Genomic DNA, 8,927 nt, shown 5'->3' with positions numbered 1-8,927 from the left:
CTCCATTATTTAATTAATTGCTTTGGGTCCCCAGGAGGGGCAGGAATGGGGGGAGGGAATCCCTGGGTGGGGGCTGGGGAATTGAGAGGGGATACCATTACCAGCTGGATCTTGAGAGATTGGCAATACTGGGGTGGGAAGACAGGGGGAGAGAGTGGAGGATACTGAGACTGACGTGGGGTAGGGGGACTGCTTTGTGGAGGGAACTGAGTATGGTAGGTTGTGTAGCTGTTCAAACCACAACTACACAACAGAAACATCAGCCCCAGCTGCTCACCACCTCACTATGATCTGTACACACACTCTACAGATGCTGTACAGATGAACACACACTCTGCAGACACTGAATACACACACACATACACTGCACACATACACACAGTGCTAAACCGGGCACAGCAAACAATATGCTGTTTAAAATGGACAAATAAAAAGTTATACACCCAGAATGTAGGCCATGCTGACAGAATGGGGGCCTCCATTCTGGGGGCAGTGACTCAGAAGAAGACTTGGGGGTCATGGAAAATAATCAGCTGAACATGAGCTCCCAGTGCTATGCTGTGGCCAAAAGGACGAATACAATCCTAGGAAGTATGAACAGGGAAATCTCAAGTAGGGGAAGGAAGGTTCTGTTACCTCCATATGTGGCACTATTGTGAACATTACTGGAATCCTGTGTCCAATCCTGGTGTCCACAACTCAGGAAGGAGATTGATACATTGGATAGAAGTGTGCATGAGTTCAGAGAAAAGCCAAGCGAATGATAAAAGGATTGGAAAACGTATAGCAAGAGACTCTGGGAGCTCAGTCTATTAAGCTTAACGAAGAAAGGTCAAGGGGTGACTTGATCCCCATCTGTAAGTACCTTCAGGGGAAACAGACATTTGATAACAGGCTCTTTGATCTCATAGACAAGATCTCTAACAATAGCCAAGGGCTGGAAGTTGAAGCTGGACAAATTCAGACTAGAAATAAGGCCCAAATTTTGACCAGTGAGGGGAAGTAACCATTGGAACAATTTGCCAGCGTCGTGGTGGATTCTTCATCACTGGTAATTTTTAAATCAAGATCTGATGTTTTTCCTAAAAGATCTGTGGTTGTTCAGCCAGGAATTGATTCAGGGCAGCCTTTGGTCTGTTAGGTAGGAGATCAGGGTAGATGACAACACGGTCCCTTCTGGCCGTACAAGCTAAGAATGTGGACATGCACACACATACCCTACAACTTCCCCCGACACTCAAATGCACACTGTCTACGTATACACCTGCAATGTGATACGGTGCCTGTGCCTGTAAATACTCCTATTGTATCTAAATACACAACCCCCTCTGAGGCACACACATCCTGCACAACCACCCCTATACACACATTGCGCACTGACACATAGCCAGACAAATGGATAGCAGCACTACTGTGCTTGGAAACACAAAACACCTCAATGAACCATACACAAGCACCCTTATCCTAATCTTCACAAATACACCTCCTCTGTCCCAACAATATATATACACATATCCTGTACATACACCCACGCCCCTGCCATGTCCACCAACACATATACCCCTCCGCATTTGTATATTGTGTTGCATGGCACCAGGCCTGGCCAATCTCAGCTGCCTGGTCTGATCACTCCCAATCTTCTGGAGCCCTGAGGGGCACCAGCAGAGCTGCAGAGTGGAGTGCCTGGGGCTGGGATGTCAGGGAGCTCTAGTCAGGACTCAGGTCACTGGTTGAGCTGTGGGTTGCGGTTAGGGTGACCAGATGTCCCGATTTTATAGGGGACCTCAAAAATTGGGGGTCTTTTTCTTGTGTAGGCTCTTCTTACCCCCCATCCCCATCCCGATTTTTCACATTTTCTGTCTGGTCACCCTAGTTGGGGTTGAGGGGCACTTGCAGAGATGGGGGAGAGCCCAACGCTGAGCTATCTGGGCTGCAAGAAGGGACTGAGGGCCACAGACACCGTATTACAGACATTAGGCCCATCGAAGAGATCAGAAATTCCCTTATATGGAGGTGGGGAACTTGTCTGCAGATTTCTGAGCATGTTTTTGGATTAATTAAATATTCATAATCTGGTGTAATTACATGATGATTCATAGGAGCAATAATTTTAATTAGAATGAAATGTATTATTCAAGTTCTGTTTTACTTTACACCCAACGCCTGTCCGGGTGGCTGCCTTCCCCTCCACAACATGGTACAGAACAGTCTGTGACTGAGCACAGGAGCAACGCACCAGCCCCACCTGCCCTGCCTGACAGGGGAATGTGAGTTTGGAGAAGGCTGGGTCTCCTTGCTGTGACCCACAGCCGCCTGCTAGCCCAGCTGTGGGCGCCCACTCTGCCCCCTTAGCTCTGCTGGTGCCCCTCAATCCAGGGGTTAGCACCACCATGTTGTGTGACAGACACTTGACAAAATTACTGGACTTAGTGACAGACATTGGTGGGGGGTGGGAGGGGCTTTGTGCAGGGGGGGGATTCCAGGATAGGGCCAGAAATGAGGGGTTCAGGGTTTGGGAAGAGGTTCCAGGATGAAGCAGGGGGTTGGGCTGTGGGAGGGCTCCAGCTGGGGGTGCAGGCTCTGGGATGGGCTTGGGGATGAGGAGTTGGGGGTGCAGGAGGGTACTTCAGGCTGAGATTGAGGGGTTCAGTGGGCAGGAGAGGGATCAGGGATGGGGCATGGAGCTGGGTGTGTGGGGAGGGGTGCAGGCTCTGTGCACTGCTTACCTCAAGCAGCTCCTGGAAGCAGCAGCATGTCCCCACTCCAGCTCCTATGTGGAGGCACAGCCAGGTGGATCTACGTACTGCCCAGTCCGCAGGAGTTGCCCCTGCAGCTCCCATTGGCCATGGTTCCTTGTCAATGGGCTTGGAGCCACAGAGTCAGTGCTCGGGAAGTAGGGATAGAGGCAGCATGCAGAGCCGCCTGGCCACGCCTCCACCAGCAACAGCAGGGACAGCGAGCCACTTGCGGGGAGCTGCCTGAGGTGAGAGCCCCTACAGACTTCATTTTTACCACGGTCACTTGTGTCCATATATGGACACATTGCCAGTCCCTGCCTCAATCTCAACACCCAGCTGCCTGCTATCCTGGCCCTGGACTCACTGGTGCCCTCAAGATTGATGCCCAGCCCCCTGCTATCCCAGCCCCGAGCTCTCCCTCCACACACATGCAGCTCCACTAGTGCCCCTCAATCTCACGCTGACAGCTCGTTGCTATCCCAGTCCCAGGCTCCTTCCCTCTTCCCCCACAGCTCAGCTGATGCCCTTTAAATGTTTGCAGGGTTCCAAGCAAGGGAGCTAGAAGAATGTTTATAGTGGGGATGCCGAAAGCCATGGAACATAACTGAAAACCCTCTGTGTGACAGAAGCTACCTCAAGCCAGGGGTGCTGCTGCCCCCTGCACCCCTACTTCCAGTGCCTCAGTTCCACATGGGGAAGATAGGGCAGGTAACTAGGCCAGGCATTTATACATTTCAAGCCTTCCTGCATCACACCACAGGTTTGAATGACATTATCACCGTTTTTCCACACCTCATTCAGTGCACAAGCTGGACTGTCTCTGGACCCTGCCTCATTTATTGCAGAATTTGGCTGGTGAGCAGTGAATGAGGCAGGGGGTTGCAGGGAGAGAAAGGAGGGTCTCATGGTTAAGGGAGCTGGAGAATTGGAATCTATCCCTGCCTCTGTGGCACCTGGCAAGTCACTTAAAGCAAAATGCTCACCAGTGGTCACTAATTGTGTGTTCTTCATGTTTGGGGCCTAACATGAGCCCCTGGGGTCTGTTCTGCAGATGTGCTGAGCACTCACCACTGCTGAGGCTGCTCTAGCAGTCAGGCCCTGTGGTCTGCAAGGCTGAGTTTGAATCCTGCGTCTGCCATTGTTCACTGTGTGACCTTGGCAGAGTCACTATCTCAGGTCCCTTTCTGTAAAACAGGGATCAAGCCACTCTCCTGGGAAGGCAACTTGGTAGGATGCCAGCCTAAGCCCCTGGAGACCTGGATCCCAATCCCTGGGCAACCATGGGCAAGTCACCTAATGTCTCTGCATCTCAGCTTCCCATCTATACAATTTGGCCAAGAACCCTTCCCAGCAGTGTGTGAGACCAAACACACTGAATTCTGTGAGGTGCCCTGATGCCATGCTGATGGACCTCCCCCTAAAAAGGACCCAAGAGCGATGAGGCAGTTGCTGGGGTTCAGAGTTGGGGTGTGTGTGGGGAAACGCTGCAGAAATGGAGCAGGAAATTTGATCATTTCCCATTTTGCAAGGTTCAAAGGGGCCCCTATTTTTGTCCCATTTTCCAATCAAACTTTTATCATTGCTTTGGGGGTTCTGACCCAGATCTAGGGGGGTTGGTGAAGGGAAAATGCTATTTCTGCTAAAACATAGGATAAAAATTGTTGGGAAAATACTTGAGAAACAACAAAGAGGGTGTGTGTGTGTGTGAGAGAGAGAAATATGTCATCTCTCTTCCCCCAAGAAAGGTCATTTCTTTCCCTCCCCTAAACCTGAAATTTCACGCAACTCTCTGGGAGATTCCCGAGCCTTGATCTGCCCTGGGGTCTAGGAGCTGCCAGTGCACAGAGATGGGAACATACATGGTAGAAAAAGGAACTGCTACCAGGCACATTTACCAGCCATTCCAACCAATGAGCGAGGCAGGGCCCTGGGACAAATATCCAGCGGTGCCCCCTCTCAGGAGTCTATCCCAAATCTCACACTATCAGGCACCTTTCCTGGACTCAGAGCAAGCTGGGAGAATGTCACCTTGCAAGGTGTAAACGTTTTTAGCAGAGAAGAGTTTACAAACATGACCCTGAAAGGTTCAGGAAGGTGAGAAGAAAGAGCCCCAACCTCCCAAATGATTATTTTTAAAGCCACAGGGATCAACTGCTGGTGTGAGCTTGTCACCTGTGACCACATGGTCAAAGCTGGACCTCAGTGCATTGGCGCACACAGGCAGAGTTCAGAGTAAATGGGGCAGCCTTTGCTTAAGTTCCCAGCCAAGCTCATATGCCTTTAATGGGGTGGGGGGGAGGCAGTTTCCTAAGTTTTTATTTTTGAAAGGAAAAAAAAATTCTCATGTGCAACCCTAAACTGTTCAATTGTGTGCCCTCCACAGGATTTCGGCTCTCCCAGTCCCTTCAGCATTGTCACCCAGCCTGCTACCACTTGAACCAGCAGCAAGAGGAGGTTGTTATTGATGCCACCAGCCTCTATTACAGCAAATAGCACCACCCCTCTCTTCCCAGTCAGTGCTGACCCCAATGCTCAGTAAGGAGCTAGAGGACACTGTAGTGCAGGGAGAAGGGCAGGGACTCAGGAGCAGGCACTCTCCCCTTAAAGTCAGTGCTGGCTCCAAGGGGCGCTGTACTGGAGGGAGCAGGGCCCAGGGGCTTGCTCCGTGCAGTCTCTGCTGGCTTTGATGCCCCAGCACAGTGCTGGGGGTTGCAATGCACAAAGCTGGTGCAGGGGTGCTCTGATGGGCATGGAGTGCAGGCTGGGGACTGTTTGCAGGCTGTGTAACCTCACAGTGGATCCTTAATAATAAACATCTGTGATTTTTGCTCTTTGCACAAACTGCGTCACAGGATGGAACCATGGATTCAGACAGCCCTGTTTAACTACACGACATGCCAGGCTTAGCTCCAGCCACACAGCTGGTCTGGCCAGGGTCTGAAACAGAATAAGGCCAGCATGAGGAGAGGACTCACACACAGAGCTGCTGATAGGGCAGGGGGGCAAAAGCCCAGGGCCCTGCATGATTTAAAAGGGCCCAGGAGCCCCAGGCCCTTTTAAATTGTCCAGGCAGGCCACAGGGTGGTACAGATGGTAGCGAAGGCAACTGGGCAGGCATGTGGAAACCCTGAGGCCCAGAACTGCTGTCAGTGGGCTTGCTCCCAGGTGTTTAAAGGGATAGTACCCAACCCCTCCATGCTGAACTAGGGGCTGTGAAGTGCACAGAATTATCAGCAACCAACAAGCAACTCTAGTATAGCAGGTTCCCAGCCCAGCACCCATTCTCCTGGGCCCAAAGATACTCTGAAGATGATCCATTGTAGCTGCATTCTAGCCAGGTGCAGAGGTGAGATGCCACAGAGGCCCCAGCCAGGGCTGGTGAATGCTGACGGTCCTTGTCTTGCTGCCAAAATCCTGACGGATCAAGCAACGACAGGGGAGGAAAAAGGGGCATTTTCAAAAACTTAGAACTCAGCCAGACAGGCACCAGCTTCCACGGAACATCAAAAGGCATATCCCTAGCCCTAGGGCTTCCACAGCCTGATTTCAAAGGCCAGGTGCAATCCACAGCCCTACCAGAACTTTTCGAAAAGGCCACAGGAATTTCTTGTAGTAAAGGATTGAACAGCATAGCTTCACAGAGCCCAGATCTGCTCAGAAATAACCCCTTTGGACACTTTCACAGCAAGATTTTCCATTTTTCAAAGCCTTTCATCCCAACGCCTTTGGCAGGCTGTTTATCTAGAGAGCCCTGGCTCAGTGCTGAGATGCAGCTACCTCTGGGGGACAACTGCTGGGCTATTGCTGGAGGGATTTTTCACCCAGCACAGAGATGCAGCTACCCCTGAGGTAGGGCACAAGGCTGATTATACAAAGAGCCCTTAGCTGGTGTGGAGATGCAGCCACCCTGCAGAGGGGGAAAGCAAGGGGGCATTCGTGCAGGGATCCCTCACCTCATGTAGAGACACAGCAACCAGGGTGCGCGTGCACCCAGCCGTATGTTTAGCAGGTAATTCCTGCTGCTGGGCAAACTCACACTGCTGTTTCTCCTGCCCTTGCAGTGACCTTATTTCTTGACAGCAAAGGGCTTAAAATAGAGGATTGTTCTTGGGAGGGGGACACAATGGCTCAGCATAGCCCACCCTCACCTCAGCTACCATTGGCTGAACCTGTACTGAATAAAGGCACCTGCTATTTCCTCTGCAGGTCAGGGAGACTGTGCCCCAATATTGCCCTTGATACAGAAATGGTGTTAACAGCACACATGCACCTGTCAAATACAGGCATACTCCAGCTGGGGCACAGGTCTCTGCCCCACACTGGGAAGCAGCACCCACCCAGGGGACAGATAGCCAGGCAGGACCTGGGCTGACTCTGGATTGTGAGCTCTCCCTCCCCTGGGGGACCTAGGTTGGGAGCAGAAGTTCCCAGACAGTTGAAGTACCTGTCTGGGCAAGGCCCTGCCCCTCCCCCAGCTGCTGCCCTAATTCCCCCCATCCTGTCCCAGATCCTCCCAAGTTGGTGCTGCTTGTGGTGGCAGATCTAGCTCCCAGCCTAGGGGGAGCAAGTGCAAAGTGAACACTTTGCCCTGGCAGTGAGGGGGACTAAGCCACAGCAGGGCAATTGCAGGGCCCAGCTAGAGATGTGCATTTTCCAAACCTCACTTAACAGGTTACCTATGGGGACCCCTACCCCAAGGTACACCCAGACCCAGGCAGCATTGGCTGATGCAGGTCTATCACCCACTCAGCTCACTGCCAAGCTCGGGGGCAGGTACCAATCCAGGGCTGACCAGCCCTGACCCCCTGCCACAGTGAAGCAAGTCAACAAACACCGCTACAGCAATCAAGGGCAGGACTGGGTCTCCATGTTAGGGGAGATAGGGGTGCAGTGACTTCCTCTAGGTGAGGGTTATACACTGTCCCCCCTGCCCATGGCACTAAAGAACCTGCCAGGGGCTGCAGCAAGCTTACCATACACCTGCACACACACACAAACAACTAGTGGAGATCAGTGTGATACAGTGAAGCAGCCAGCAGGAGCAAAGCAGGCAGGGTAGGGGAAGGTGCGAGATGCCAGGGCCTCACTCCCCCAAAGGCAGACAGCACAGAGATCCTACTTACAATGCTTGGCATAGAGACTGTGGTCCAAGCCAACACCACAGTGGGGGCTGACTGGGGGCCCAACCCAAGGGCAGAGAGGACACTGCCAGGCACCACAGCAGGGCAGCTCTCTGGGTCATGCCCATTTAGAGGGGCAAGCTGCTTGGTGCACCGTGAACCAACTCGGGAGACACATGAGCAGAAACATACCTGACATGTCCTGGGAAACAGCCCCGCCCACCCTCAAGAAGAGGTGCCATATACAGCCTTGGGCTCAGCCCACATAGTGAGCAGAGGGCACAGTGCAAGATGCGCAGATGAAGGGGAATCTTACCTAGTCAGAGCCAAGCCTCAAAGTTCCGTAGGCCACCCTGGCAGCAGCCTAAGACTTAGTCCCTGCAAGGAAGAGTTAGGCACCGCTCCAAATGGGGGGCATAGCCTCTAGCAAGTTCATGTGAGGGCTACACGTCCCTCCTGCAGCCCTGCAACTTGGCAAGGCCCGAGACCCAATTCCTGCCACCACCACCACCTCGCCCCCACACACTTTCCGTAACATCTATCCCCAGCAGGTCTCACCACAACACAGACACCAGAACCCTGGGGACTCCCAAAGGGGGCAAGTTATCCAGTCCTCTGCCTCAATGAAGCAAGTGCAAGTCTCCCAGGGGCCACACATGGCAATGAAAGAATTACAGGCACCTGACAAGCAGGAGAGGGGGTCATCCCTAGCAAGCATGCAAGATGCTGCCCCACTGATGGAGGGAAGATAGTTGCCCCAAAACATCCCCAGCTCTGTAGCCAGGTGCAACAGGCCAGCACTCCTGCAACAGGCTAGGTCAGAATTGGGATTTTGCTCCCCGCCCCCTTGGCAGGTATACACCTGCCCCGCTCTAAAATTGAAACCAAAGCTGGGTCAAGAGGATGCAGTCTCTCCCACACCTCTGAGTCTTCCAAAATGGGAGGGGAGTTCTCAGCACAAGGACACTGTCGTGCTCCATGGCAGCCACAGGCAGCTAAGCTCAGCTCTTGGCAGCCCCATGGGGCAAGAATAGCAGGTACACAGCCAGGAAAGGGAGTGCATTGTGGG

General features: G+C 52.6%; 1 protein-coding gene across 2 annotated transcripts in view; it reads right to left on the bottom strand.

Moving 5' to 3' along the window:
- PACS1 (phosphofurin acidic cluster sorting protein 1) overlaps positions 1–8,927 on the bottom strand; it is a 548,517-nt gene that overhangs the window by 451,611 nt on the left and 87,979 nt on the right. The window lies entirely within an intron of this gene.

This window comes from Chelonoidis abingdonii, chromosome 17 (assembly GCF_003597395.2).
Source record: "Chelonoidis abingdonii isolate Lonesome George chromosome 17, CheloAbing_2.0, whole genome shotgun sequence".
NCBI lineage: Eukaryota > Metazoa > Chordata > Testudines > Testudinidae > Chelonoidis > Chelonoidis abingdonii.
This window is presented reverse-complemented; position numbering and strand designations above follow the sequence as displayed.